At 45.7% G+C, this 15,061-nt stretch overlaps 1 pseudogene; it reads right to left on the minus strand.

Annotated features, from left to right (window-relative positions):
• Nucleotides 1–12,916: 12,916 nt before the first annotated feature.
• On the minus strand, nucleotides 12,917–13,914 carry LOC119168353 (serine/arginine-rich splicing factor 5 pseudogene; annotated as a pseudogene).
• Nucleotides 13,915–15,061: the final 1,147 nt, after the last annotated feature.

Below are 15,061 nucleotides of genomic sequence, written 5' to 3' on the forward strand. Positions count from 1 at the left end.
TCGTTTAGGGTGTTTTCGCTTACGCACTCACGGATAACGCGGTGTAGGCAAAAAGCGCTGAATCCTGACGTGCTCAATGCTTAGTTCGTACATTCTCCACGCATTTTATGTCGAAATTATTGGCGGGGAGCGTTTGGCGCTTGTAGAAAGAGCAGTGAAGACGAGACAGAAAGAAAAAAAAAAACATTGATTGATTGAATGATTTGTGGGGTTTAACGTCCCAAAACCACCATATGATGAGAGACGCCGTAGTAGAGGGTTCCGAAAATTTCGAGCACCTGGGATTCTTTAACGTGCACCCAAATCTCAGTACACGGGCCTACAACTTTTCCATCTCCATCGGAAATGCAGCTGCCACAGCCGGGATTTGATCCCACGCCCTGCGGGTCAGCAGCCGAGTGCCTTAGCCACTAGGCCACCGTGACGGGGCAAAAAGAAAAAAAAAGAAACTCTCACTTTCTAATAAGGAGTGATTTGGGACCTTAAACAACGAGCAACAAAGTCATTATGCTCAACTAACGCTCGAAGATTGGCTGCTTCGAGTGAAACTATATGATCCGTGCATGCGCAATTTTCGGCATGTGATATACTCGGCCATATATATATATATATATATATATATATATATATATCAAGCCTTAACCTCGAATAAGGTGGTTACAGTGCTGCGTCTCCAACTTTCCAATGCGCATTTAGTGAGCTCTCGTCAAGCAGAGAAGGATACACTAAAAGTTTAACGAAGTCCCTTAATCATCTTACAGAAAACGCAATCTTTTTCAGCATCGCCCACTGCTTATCGTAAAGTGAGCCGTGCCGTGCGCAAACTCTGCGAAGTCATTAACGTGCCGTCTCAGACGACCACTTTCAAGAAACCCGTTACGTCATTTTTCTCGCGGAGTTGACGACTTCGCAGCCGGCGTGCTACCTCAGACGTTTGCCTGCGAAGCGCCGAGGGAGTTGTCCCTAAGCCACTACTGCTAAATGAGCAGAAACTCATTTGCCGAAAAATGTTAATTAGCCTAATGGGAGTTTCGTACCACGCACTCTCACAATGGCTGTTGGAGTTTAGGAGAGCACTGAGCGAGAAAAGCGTTCGCTAATTTTCCTGGCACATCTTAGCGCCTTTGCGTGCGCAGCTGCGAAATTCTCGTGGCCCAAGCTCCGACGTAGAAGCTTCTCGGTTCAGAACTGGAATTGCTCCGCAAGTTGACAAGATCTATCTATCTATCTATCTATCTATCTATCTATCTATCTATCTATCTATCTATCTATCTATCTATCTATCTATCTATCTATCTATCTATCTATCTATCTATCTATCTATCTATCTATCTATCTATCTATCTATCTATCTATCTATCTATCTATCTATCTATCTATCTATCTAAGTAAAGGACGATGGGGGCAGCTTACTCCGCTCAAGCTCTCTAGAAAAGTTTCTGTCACTTGCTTTGGGGTGACGAGTTAGCCTTCCTGCCGAATTTCAGCCCGGATCTCGACATCACTGTTCAGCCAAACGTACTATGACAAGAAAGAACCTTTCAATTTTTACTATGTGCAGTACTTACGCTTGCGTCGAAGTGAGTGCGGAAAGTGCTAGTGACGACTCTTTAGCACAGCTGAACGCAGGGGCGTGCTCTCACCCGGCTTTCTCTCTCTCTCTCTTTACAGAGATGAAAGGCTTGTACTTCATTTCAAACTGTGACCGACTGCATACCTTTTCAGGGCAGTGCCATTGTATGCTCTGGGCAGTGGTAAATAGCTGGCCTTAGCTGTATGAGGCGGCGACGTCTGAATGTGTATTCTAGTTCGCCAGTCCGGAAAGTTGGTGTTTGTTTTTCAGTGAAATGGTCTATTGATTGTTTTCTGCAAGACACTTGGGTATCGCCGTCTTGGGCTGCTAAGCCGATACTTTCTTGTTGGTTTTTTACATATCAAGGCGGGAATTGATAAAGGCATGAACCATCGTATGGAGCAACACAACCGTGTTCATGCGTATACATGCGTCTACCGTGACACCATTCATTTAGTTGCGAAAGATACAAAACACAAACTTCAACAGCCCAACATGCCTACACTGAAACCCATCCGTAAAATAGTCACAGCCAACTTTACGGAATGCCGCACGGAAATTTCTCGAGGAGACGCATGTTCCGACGCAGTTTGGTGAACACGCGAAGGGTCCTTGCCGTGTAAAGCCGAACATTATGTCTCTGTCGAAATGTGTGTCGTCGAGTGGCGACCTCGCTGTGGCGTGTCTTTGTCCCATTACTCGCGTCAGTGCGTCAGATGGGCTTGTGTCGTCACTACGCTACGTCGTCACGTCTTGCCCGGGTCGTTTTACGCGCCGTTGATCATACGGGGCCCGCAGCCGGTTATCAGCAAACCACATGACGCGATGGTTCAGCGTCTCTATGACAGCCGCCTTTGATGATGAGCACGAGGCTATCAGTTATTTTTATCACCCGGAGGACCATACTTGAATGGTGAACTGGTAAAAATATATAGCTCTCTAACAATATTTGGCGCTTTTTTCAGAAAAAACAGCGCCAACTTGCGAAATAAACAATTGTCAATTTCAAGCATAACGTCCTTCTCGCATCGTCCTGTAATAACAATTGTCTTGCGCATCACCTTGGCTTATGAAGTGGTGTAAAGTGAATCTTTCTAACTCACACGTTTCGGCGTCGTTCGCAAGAAACTCGGGGGCCCGCCACAATACAGAATGCCTTTCACGTGCTTATCTAGGAGGTGCCATTTTCCAATATGCACTGTCAATTGTCTGCTTGTAGGTGATCGGCCATTTTCGATGCGGGCATCTGATCTACCATCGAGGTCACTTGACATATCACGTTGCCGAATTTCACAGTTGCCAAAATACGAATGTTACCCTTACTCATTGTTGGCTCTACCAAGTGAAGTGTTGCGTCGCGCTGCCCCATTTTTCGCATGGAGGAAGAATAGAAGACGCGGCATCGTGCTGGAGACGCCAATGCGACATGTTCCTTTATGAAAAAACATTTTTTTTTACAGATCCTTCACGTAAAATGATTTGAGAGACGAATATGCGTATAATAAATGTCTACGAATATTTTGATAGATTCTGCTATTCGCAATTATATATGTCTGTAGCTTCTGAACCTTAGTTAGTGTAGAGACAGAGAGATAGAGAAAAAGGAAGGCCGGGACGTCAACTAGATATTGGCATTGCGGGTGGGGAAAGAGGGGCAAGAAGTAGGGGGTAGATAGAGAGGAAAAAAAAAGTTTCGTGAAACGTCTACGTAATAAGTTTTCCGCTTCCCCACAATTTTACTGAATGAGCTCTCTAGTTTATAAGGCAGCTTCAACTAACAAGAAAGAAAGAACACAGCAATGCAGTATTTGTGACTTGTCCATAAATTTTACTCTCACGTCTTCGAAGCTGAGCTGCACAATCATCATTATCATCATCAGCAGTATTACGATAACCACTAGTAAAAAAAACTCCCACCTGTTGTATAGAATCACATTGTCCACGCAACACAAACTGGAAAATGAATTTCTTGCAGTGTTTTGCGTCGAGTACCGAGACACAAGCATGAAGAAAACACGTATATTATTTATTCATTTATTTACTCAGATATTTAGAACGCCCTATAGGCATTATTGTAGAGAAAAATGAATGCATTGCTGGAGGTATGCAACATCGAGAGTTAATATAACGAGATCAGCAGTACGTTTACAATTACAGATGACGTGATGCTGTCATTCGTTATGAAAGGGAACACACGAGCGCTTGGCCTGCGCTCTGCGGTGGCTGCCGACGACACCATCAGCTGAAGAAAGTGTTCCCGCCCCGCCGCGGTGGTCTAGTGGCTAAGGTACTCGGCTGCTGACCCGCAGGTCGCGGGTTCGATTCCCGGCTGCGGCGGCTGCATTTCCGATGGAGGCGGAAATGTTGTAGGCCCGTGTACTCAGATTTGGGTGCACGTTAAAGAACCCCAGGTGGTCAAAATTTCCGGAGCCCTCCACTACGGCGTCTCTCATAATCAAATGGTGGTTTTGGGACGTTAAACCCCACAAATCAAAATCAAAGAAAGTGTTCCCGCGTTTGGCGGCACCGTGCGTTGTCACACCAGCGCGGGATTGTAATCTAGCAGCGTTGAACGAATGACCATGACTAGTTATTGCGTGTGGATATAGATGGCGCCAAAGCCGACGTGGTTTCTCTAGCTGTCGGTCGATGGTATGTAAGGAGCCGCCACGGAAAGCAAGTCACGCGCTCATCTGTTCGATTTCGTAAAGGATGACAGTGTACATTCTGAACAGATCATTTGAAAAATATAATAATACAAACCAAGAACAGTACATTACAGCTTAACTAGAAGGTGTGTAACTACAAAAGGCTAAAAAAAAACTTCCGCAATCACTTTGAATAAGTCTGTATCATTTTATTGCATCTAGTTTTGATCGTTTGCCGCAAGAACTGTAACACAAACGTATATGTGGTTCGAACTGAGCCTAATTTCGAACGTTCGATGTCTTATGAATCAGTTGATTATACAGCAATTGAATGCAAGATTATTTCGAAGAGTTTTTTTTCATTATTTTACAGAACCACAATAAAAACCAACAAATAACGAAGCCCAGGGAGATATAGCGGACGTTAATCAAACTGCTCCAAGTGTGTTGGGGTGATTCGGGAATGTATATGAAGAAAGAAAGAATATGGAAAAGAAAATGACAGGGGCAACCTTAAGAGACAAGAATAGAGCACAGTGGGTGAGGGAAGAAACCGCGGTTAAGAATAACATAGTTGAAATCAAGAAGAAGAAACAGTGCACATGGGCCGGGCACGTAACACGATGACAGGATAACGGCTGGTCATTAAGGATAACTGACTGGATTCTGAGACGAGGCAACGCACGAGGGGGAGAGAGAAAGTTGGCTGGGCAGGTGAAATTAGGAAGTTTGCGGGTATAAAGTGGCCGTGAAGTGGGCGTAGTCAGCTTGATGATGATGATAATTATGATGATGATGACGATGAAAGTGAAGTGGGTGAAAATAAAACTACCGCCAGCTGGCAGGGACCCAACCGGCAAGCTTCAAATCACGCCTACAATACTCTACCAATTTAGCTGCTGCAATGGTATTCCTCTGCTTCACTTCGTTGTGGACGTATCAGCGTGGAAACCAGGGAGTGCCACTCAGAGCCGCCAGTAGCCATGACAGCTAGTGTGGAACACTCTTTTTTCTTGCCAGCTGACGCCATCTGGTAATTTTAACAAGTGTACAGCTGACAAATATAAATCGAACAATCAATCAACTTTCAAATTTCCAATTTAAAAGAAACACTCAGTCTATCATACAAGAACCTGTGTGAAATTTCGCCATTATACTATCTTGTCAGGTGCTGCATTGCAAATAATCCAAACTAAGCTATTTTTTCATTTAACGAGTCCTCCCTAGCCATTAATATAACTTTTCAAATCTTCATCTTTCAATCTTCCCCTCCCCGTTCCTATGTGCATGGTATATAGTAAACCAGTTATCCTGGGCTGGCTACCTTCCTTGCCTTTCCTTCTTGACTATTTATTCTTCACTGTGTCACTTATACGCTATGTCGCGCCATCGACTTCAGAGCCGACAAACTCCAATTTATTCTGATGTCTGCTGTGTAATTACAAAACGTGATACATATAGTAAAAAAACGGAGGTTCAGTGCTGCAATGCACGAATGAGACATTATTAATCACGGAAATGAATAAAAACGCAGAATACCGTGAAATATTTGCGTTCCCGGCGAGAGATTTACAATAACTCGGGTTGACATCCCCACCCCCGATGCCGCTTGGCTGATCAAAGTCACGTTCAAGTCCCTTGCTTTTCGCAAACCCATGGCGCGCTAATATTTAATGAGCGTTAAAGGTGTGCTCCAGAAAATGACAGCAACGAAACTACCCGCTTGTTGAAGCCCATCACTAATTAAAAAAGTGACACGTGACTGCAAAGCAAAACAAATAAAATACTCAGCACGTGTGCCTAATATTTTGACAGCATAAGTAAACACCACGAAAGCTTCGGAAGGTACGGCAAAACCATTGAAGCCGGAGTTTCACCTTTACACGAATGTTGAGTGAAACTTTGTGCACGTGCCGGATATTGATTAGCTTGTGCCGAAGTCGGGTTTTTGTTGTACCAATCTTTGTAAAACCTGGCTGCGAGGCGAGGTTTGAATTTTTGTTTCCGCTGATCGTAGCCCTTAGTTCATGCTTAAGCGTTCTCAGCGAAAGAGAACAAGCGTAGGAAGGACTGCGCACACATGATGAGTTAGACACAAAACTAAGCAGGAAACATTTCCCCGAAGATCGGCGAAGTGTTCAGAAGACCCTTTTTCATAATCTGCTAGTGCGCTTCTCTGCGCTGCACAGTCGCCTAATGAATGCCGGCACCTGTGGCGCTTCAAATAGAGGGGAAGTTCTCGTTGCACGTTCCGGGGTGTGTCAATTATGTGTGTTTATATCAAGTGAGATGAGTTTACATTTTCTGCTTCGTAGCGCAAGAAACGTTAGCTTGAACGCGCTGCGCACAGGTGTGACTAACCGGGATCAGACCGGCTGAGTGGCAGGAAAGTTAACTGCACAATTATGAAAATGGTATATTAATAATAATATTACTTCGGGGTAAACGTCCCAAGGCTACCATATGATTGTGAGAGACGCCATAGGGATCTTTATTACGTGCACTTTAATGTATATGCACACGGGCCTCAACCATTTTTACTTCCATCGAAAATGCTACCGCCGAGGCTGGGATTCGATCCCGCGACCTACGGGTCAGCAGCTGAGTGCCTTAGCCACTAGATCACCGTAGCGGGTTTATCAAAATGGTGTATTGGCAAAATGAAAATGAGCGGAATGATGGAATAGCGAAGCGGGATGGGCAAAATACTTTATGGGCAAACAGTGCCTGGAGAAATACTTCATTGGGGCAAATATAAGTTTGCGAAAGCTAATGCAGTAGCGTGGCTAATTGGCCTGGTACTTTTTGATTCTGATAGGATATGGTGGACACAGTAACACGTACACTAGAAGAACAAGATGGCATTTGTGTTTGCATTTTTCTTCCAGTGTTCATGCCTGAATGCTCACCGCATTGTGTCAAAAAGAAAAAAAAATGTTTTCTGGTATGATAAAATAATGACAGAAGATGTTGAAATAAACTGAAAGTGTTTATTGAATTGGCGAAAATGGATTGGGAAGACATTTGACAGATGAAGATAAATAGGCGAAATGTTCAACTAGCGCGAACAGCTAGACTAATGAAATGTCGCAACGGCGAATGACATCGGCTAAATTCTCCACAGGCCCGCATTGCGATAGCAAATGCCCATGTGCGTAGCCGCTAAGCACAAGCAGCGCTGACAGATTGAAACGTGACATCAAAGCTTTTAGTACAACGACTAATGTCGGCAACCGATTGTGATAATCGCGTCATATTGCTAAAGGATGGCGTGTACATGTGATGTTCGCCTTGATGTAGAATGTACATGCCAATATTGTGCCCGTGGGAATACAAACTGAAATTGGTGAAATTACCACGTATCAAATCGTGATCAGTGCTTACAAGTGGCCCTGGCTACTGAGCGATAGAGGAATGAGAGGAAGTGTCTTTCGCAGTCTTCGTTGCGTACAGTTCGTTCAAGGTTGCTCAGTACAGCACCTGTCTTTAACGCTGGAAGTTTGCGATTGAGAACACGTTCTAACAAGCCAAAAAAAGCAATCCTTATTCTTCAGAAGAGTGCCGTGCGCCGTAGCCACAATTTTTCGCAATGAGAAACGTTTGCCATGCACCACATAATGGGGAGAGAAGTTCCAATTTGACAGCCTTCTTTTTGGCTTGTGCGCAATGGCGCGGTGTGTGTGGATTGGTGCTTGAATGAGTCGCGTTGTTGAACATTTTTCTTCTCTTTTCTCGCATTTTCTTCTCTTCTATTGTGACATCAGCCAGCGTAAGGTCAGCTGAAAGCCACTATACTGCTTTTGATCATATTAAGAACTGTAGAGCAAATGAACTGTGGTCTCAATATGTATGCGACGTGCATCGCCAAACGTGGAGTGTGTGTATCTGCGGACTCTTTCAAGGTGCATCGTTTGCGTTTCTTTGGAGATTCTTAGTCGGCAAGTGCCGCATTGTATCCGAAAGCATCCCCTTCCTTTGCAGTCAGATGACAATTGAATATGACCTGATTGCTGAACAAACATAAGTGTTTAAGTACGACCCTGTCGGCTAAAGTGCAAAACATCTAAGGAATAGCCAGCTGTCTTGTTTTTGTTTTGTTATATTATTGTATTATAATAAGATGTATTTGTTCTAACAATTATACTTGCAGCTCAGTGGAACATGGCATCGCTGAAGTTTATTTAGCGGTACTAAGACAGACAACAAGTCCCTCACTTCGCAGTCGGGGTAACAGGCCTCAAACACTAAGTTTGTACTATACACCGGCCTACACCGGCCTACACCGGCCTTGTAAAACCTGGACGTTCATTAAACACTATGAGGAAAAGACTCGGCGAGATCTTTGTCGTTAACTCCTAACTTCCGTAACAGAGCGGTGTATATCGTATACGATGAGCGATATGAAAGCCCTATAGTAAGAAAGGTAATAATTAAACAAACAATTTTGTCACATCCTGTGTAGAAAAACTGCCTCGGGAAGACATTTTTTTACGGGGTGAAGGACTGTTCAATGAAGAAATTCGGGCTAGTTGGTGGGTGCAGAATCTTAGCAAGCGCAGCTAAATTTACGTGTATCATTTAGGGGCGAGGCGTGGGTCTGTACATCCTCCGATGTATGCAGTAGTAGTGGCAAGCCACTGGTGGCACCCTTTGGCACATACCTGCTCTATAGCGGGTACGTGCCACAGGGGATGCGAGATGGTAGCATTTGGAGTGTTCCCTAGATGGAAGCACGGACGGATGCATGGACGGAGGGGCAGACATACTAGCAGACGTGTGGACGGATGGACGCACAAACGCATGGACAGACGGATGAACGAACTCGCGGACGGATGCATGGACAGACGGACGGACACACGGATGGACGTGCGGACGGTCGCGTGGAGAGACAGAAGCAAAAACAAATGAACGGACGGAAGCACGGATGGGCTGACGGACGCTTCGCTACCACTCATCATCCTTCACTCTGTGGATATGCTGTGATCAAGTCAACAATGGTCAAGTGAAGAATGGTCAAGTAGCGCAACTAAACAATGCCTCTGTAGCAGCTCAAGCATCATTTAGAATCTTTTGACACAGACAGGTTTTATATACATTTTAGGGGCAAAGCTCCTTGCTGTAATTTTTTTCTTGTGTTTGTTCCGCTGCACTTGCTAAGATGTTCAATGTTCTTTGAGGACCGTGTCCGACAAGCCGCGCAATCATACACAGCACAGTTGATTTTGTTCCAAGCACAAAACAAAAATCGCGGTGTTACGCTTGTTTAGTGTTTTAATAACTGCCAATTTCGCTTTAGCTTTGTGAGTGACCACAGGAATTTTGCAAAAAGCGTATACATTCATTAGGTAGACGAAGTTATTAATAAAGAAGTTAAAAAAAAACTACCAGGGCTGCGCAGTCACAGCGAAAGCTCGAGGAGTGGTCTTTCACAGCCTTTTTAAAATTATTTGGGTAACTGCTACATGCACAATTGCAGGGTACCCACTACGCCACAAATCATAACATTTGTGTAGTTAGAAGGCATTTTGTTCAGATAAGATTTGTACCCGCTACACACCTGCAAAGGAATTTGTGCAATTTTTCGACGTTGTGGCTGACGACGATGAAGAACTATGCCTGAAGCTCTTGTAATGGCGTTGCAGCATATGAGGACACACTCGTTACGCAGTTAGCGTTGTGTTATTCCTGCGTGTTCCTTTGCTGTTCTAAAACGCTTTATTACTCGTAATAATGTGATTCCTTTCTCGACATCTAGCCTGCACGTAGGTTCAGTTTGCAACGGAGTTTTAAGCACTGGTGTGGCTCTCAAGTTGAATACTGGGCTGGCACGCAGAGAACCCGTGTTCAAATCTCATTCTGTCCCATGTTCTTCTTTCTCATTTCGCACCATAGCAGTTATCGACACTGGCGGCGGCGAACAACTACGGCGTACAGGATCCTTGTTGTTATTTTATAAATTGTTTCAGTGTAAAATAGGTACGAATCATCTCCTACGCCATATTTAGGATGCGGCTCGGGAACGGTCAGTGCTTCAATGGTAAAAGAAACTCTCAAGCCATTTCACACTATCACCGCTGAACTTCCATCAGATATCATGGCTTTTAAACGAAAGAAAGAAGCATGCTAGCAGTTAACATTAGCTCTATTTTGTGTACCACAGCGTCCCTGTAAACAGCTGTAATTTCATCTTCATCGGTGGACAATAAATGAGCGAGGAATAAGTGGTCACCGAAAAGCCGAGAAACAAGACTGGTAGTATTTTGTCAGCAGCAAGCAGATGCCGTGCACTCCACGAAACAGGTACTGCCCTTTCACGCACGACCGCATGTACGAGCTGTAGTCGGCACGGCAGCATAGGCAAACAAACAATAAAAACAAGAACTGCAATTACTGCTCAAAAAAAAAACATTCATTGAACCAATGAAAAGTGCCAGCGCCTGTTTGCCCAGTCAGAATGCGTCGAAATATTTTAGCGCTTTTACACCAATCAGTGCCGCCCATGTGCTTAGATATGGGTGCACGTTAAAGTACCCCAGGTGGTCGAAATTTCCGGAGCCCTCCACTACGGCGTCTCTCATAATCATATGGTAGTTTTGGGACGTTAAACCCCACATTTCAATCAATAAACATATCAGCGCCGAAATTATATGACATTCACCACCGGCGAAGAGTTTACGCAACTGTATATCAATATAACTGACTCTCAGTGGATGAAACTTTTTCAGGACGTCCTACATACTAACTTTCTACCTAATATGCATCACTAGGTACATAATTCAGCGTGCCATAATGAAAAAAAAGAGTGAAACTAGGGTTACTTCGCACAAACCAATCGGCTGCCAGACCAGACAGGCGCCACCGCGGAATCCAGAAAAAATTATCAACATATTTTAAGTACTAATGCACATCTTAGTGGAGCTCAGTCAGGCGTCCATCGGGATCCGTCCACCTCCCTCTCACATAGCAACAGCTGCGGGCGCGCGCGCTTATCCTCGTCTCTAGTAACCGAAGCCCACACCTCCTTCACTTGAACGTGACTTGCAAACGCCTCAATGCAGTGCGTTTGAAACTCGTTTGTAGCGTTTACACTGGCAGCGTTGGTGTAACGTTTTTTTTAGTGGTGAAGCTCCTAAAAGCGTGGGTCTGTCCATTCGTTGTATGTATGTACGTCCCCACCTATAGTTGCACCTTTGCGAACTGCCCTCCGCTTTGTCCTCGCAAGCATCCCACTACGCCCCATCACCGATCCACCACTTCAACGACCATAAAGCCGTTATAATGAAGGGGGAACGGAAGGGACGTATAGCTATTGCTATACGAATATTATAATTTCTTGTATTAATATATACAGAGTTTCTCACGTCTGGGATGCTGTAGTGGGCAATATTTTCGGACGGTTCATGGTTTAGCGACGAAACCCTCCAGCGCTTCACCCCACCCATCATCATTCACTCCGTGAATATGCTGTAATTCTTTTTTTAAAGATGATAGTCTTTCTTGAGGACCTTCAACGCAAAACTTTTGGTGTGTCGGTCTGTACATTTGTTTGTTTGTACGCCATTAATGGTACCCCAAAAAACACCAAACGATACCCCAAACGGTGGACCCCATCCGCAGCACCCACCAATTGCTCAAACTTTAGCGTTTATACTTGTGCAATTGTCAATTTGAAAACAAATATTGCGCATATCTGAGGCACCATAACAATACGTAGATGTTTTCTATGTGTGGCTTTATACTAAAGAAGGCACACATAAGTAATTCTAAGGCCCATAGCGTATATCAGACTGCGCTGACAGTGCAACACGATGCTCAAAAGGTAAGTGTTACCAACGTTTTGCTAAGACTGTACGGTGGCGGCACCTACCCATCGCTTTGCGTTTCACACTTTATCACCTCCAAGACGGGCGCACACGCCGCGTACTTCGTTTTCCAGGATAACTGCCAGATAGCGCTCATGTCTCACGTGTGACGTGACCCGTTCGCACTCGCATCCGCTGCACGCTCGACGCCCTCTAACGCAGAATAACATTAATTGATTTTTTTTTGCGCTGAACATCGAATAAACGTTTTGTTCACTCTCTCCAGACGCAAGACTATAGTCTTCCGACTGACATTTGCAGTGTAACATGCAAATACGGGGCCACATTTTTTTCTCTTTTTTTTGCCGTGCACGCTACGTACTAGAGTTGGAAACGCATACCACGTTTCTCGCGACAGAAAAACGCCACGTGCGGCAAACGGTGCTATTGGCTGCACAGTGTAAGAAAAGAAAAAGAAAACATTTTTCTTCTACCGCTGAGTTCTCACGAGCGAAACGCCGTTATGGACGCTACGCAATGCATTCGCATTTGCTCACGATTCCCTCACAGGAGGTGGGGGCATTTGTTCAGTTAGGTGAAAGTTGTTTTATTGACCACGAAACCCAAGGTACAAGACCACAGTGAGCAGTGCCTTTCTCTGCCACACAACGACACCAGAAACGCCAATGCAAACGTGCTCTTAAGACGGTGACAGTCTTTCTTTCGCACACGAGTGACTATGATTAGAGTTCCATGTGTAAATAGACTGCAATTATGATTAGAGTTTCATTTGCAAATAGGCTGGCAGTACTTCTGGCTCACTCGAACATGGTGCCAAGGGAATCGCGGTCAAGATCAGCGAAGGGAGCAATGTTGAAGTGATGGTTGCTCTTTCACTCTGTGTGTCCCGACGGCGAACGCAGGCTGCTGGCTTCTTCGCCGGAACCAATATTGTTTTCTTGGGCTTTGCAGTCGGCTTGGTGCGCAGGTTCTTCGGTACCAGAGCGATTCTGTTCGGGACTTGCTCGACGCTCCCCGGAAGATGATCGTGAGCTGGTCCGCTTCGCCGGTGAGCGCGGTGTCCTTGAACGGCTACGGCGGCTGTTGTTAGTTCGGCGTCGCGACCTGGAGTCTGACCGCGACCTGCTGCTGCTCGGGCGCTTTGGTGAATAGCGCGACCGACGACGCGCACAGGCGCGTTCTGAGCCGGACGAAGACCTGCGGCGACCGGAGGACTGGCGTTGTCTCGAGTTGGACCTGGAGCGTCGCGGCGATCTCGAGCGTGATCTGGATCTGCTCGAGGGACGTTGCAGGCGTTTGGTCTCCACAAGACGGATCCTCCGTCCGCGCAAGCTTACATTGTCGAGACTTCTCAGTGCCTTCTTCATGTCAGAATAGCTGGCGAACTCGACGACTCCCTCGTGGCGTCGCATACTGTGCGCCTCCGTGTACGTCACTTCACCCGCCTGACGCATGAAGTCTTTCAAGTCATGCGGACCCACGCTGCTGCTCAAGTTCTCCACGAGCAGCTGGTAGTCGGTGCGTGTAGGACGCCCGCAACGCCGCGAACCGCTATCGTAGTCTGTAGTCCAGCGCCGCATGCCCCTCGCCAGCTCTACCGTGACTCGCCTGCCCATGAGCCGCTTGCCGTTGAGATTGCGCACGGCATCCTCAGCGTCGCGGTAGTCGGCGATCTTCACGAACCCAAAGCCATTTTTAAGAACGACGTCTCCTACGCGGCCGTAGCCCCGGAAAAAGTGCTCCAAGTCGCGTTCGCGAACGACGTAGTTGAGCCGGCCTACGAACACCCGAGTCGCCATGGTTTCGCCACAGCTGCTGCAATGGCCAATACTGCAACAACGCCTGTAAACACGCGAAAGGGGAGGTTGCCAGCGGCCTCAACTCTCTGATGCTTCTAGTGCACGAGGAGCACACGAGAAGCGAATTAAAAAAAAAACCGTCTTGTGACGAAGAAGAAACCGAAACTCGCGTTGCTCTGGTTTAGCGATTCGTTCTTTTTTTATTGCGTGCTCACGTGTGGCCCCGCTTTGTAAAGGCTTTATCGCACGCCTTTTGTGTAGAATGGCGTTTCATCCAGTCTTAGAGTTTCATACAATATTACCTAGAGAGGAATCTGGCGCTGCAATCATGTACCACCATGGGAATTACGGGAAGTACAGGCTTCGGATTGGATAGGGTTAGCTAGCGAACTGTCTATGGACCTTTTCATACGGTTTCAGACTGGTTCTTCGCGCAGCGTGGGTAGTGGGGTGTGCTAAAAAGCACTAAGCAGCGCCATTATTGTTCAAAGAGGCTTAAGACCACTACGTCTGCAATTTGCTGTGAGGTTCAAGCTTGACGAGTCGTATTTGACAATTTAAACGAAGCGTCGTCTACTCACCGCTGCGCAGAGATGTAGCGTCTCATGTCAGCGCAATATATTGCACATAGAATTCATCTTTTTTTTTCAAGAGCGCGTCTTGCCTAAACTCGTTTTAAATCAACTGCAAAACAATTACGAGGCAAAGTAGGCGCACCGTCACGCTCCACTGACTCTACTTCACGACAAACCAGAGGTGCGTTGGAGGCAGACCCCTTGGACAGACGCATCTTGCATCGCAGAAGGCAAAACCTTAAGTGCTTCTCACTTGATACTGTACTGTTATTTCAATAAATAGATAATGCGTACTTTCCAGAGGAAAACAAGCATGCCTGTTTTCAAATGTTTTGATGTCAGATCTGGAACGCAATGGCAGAGTAACGCATACCCTGATGGTAAAATTGACCTGGGGTCACTTTTGCCATGTCATCACAAAATCATTTTGCACTAAAGTTTACGTACAAATAAATGAAGCCAGATTCAGTTAAAAATAGGTCCATATCACTTTGTTTTACTCTCGGAAAAGAAGTGTCGCAAATCTGATGAACGTAATCCATCCGAAGTGAATCCGAAGCCTGTCCTTCCCATAGTTCCAACATAGAGGTACAAGCGCCACTAAAGGAGTCCACATAGACACTAGCGCCAGATTGCCCTCTAG

This window comes from Rhipicephalus microplus, chromosome 6 (assembly GCF_043290135.1).
Source record: "Rhipicephalus microplus isolate Deutch F79 chromosome 6, USDA_Rmic, whole genome shotgun sequence".
Taxonomy (NCBI): Eukaryota; Metazoa; Arthropoda; class Arachnida; order Ixodida; family Ixodidae; genus Rhipicephalus; species Rhipicephalus microplus.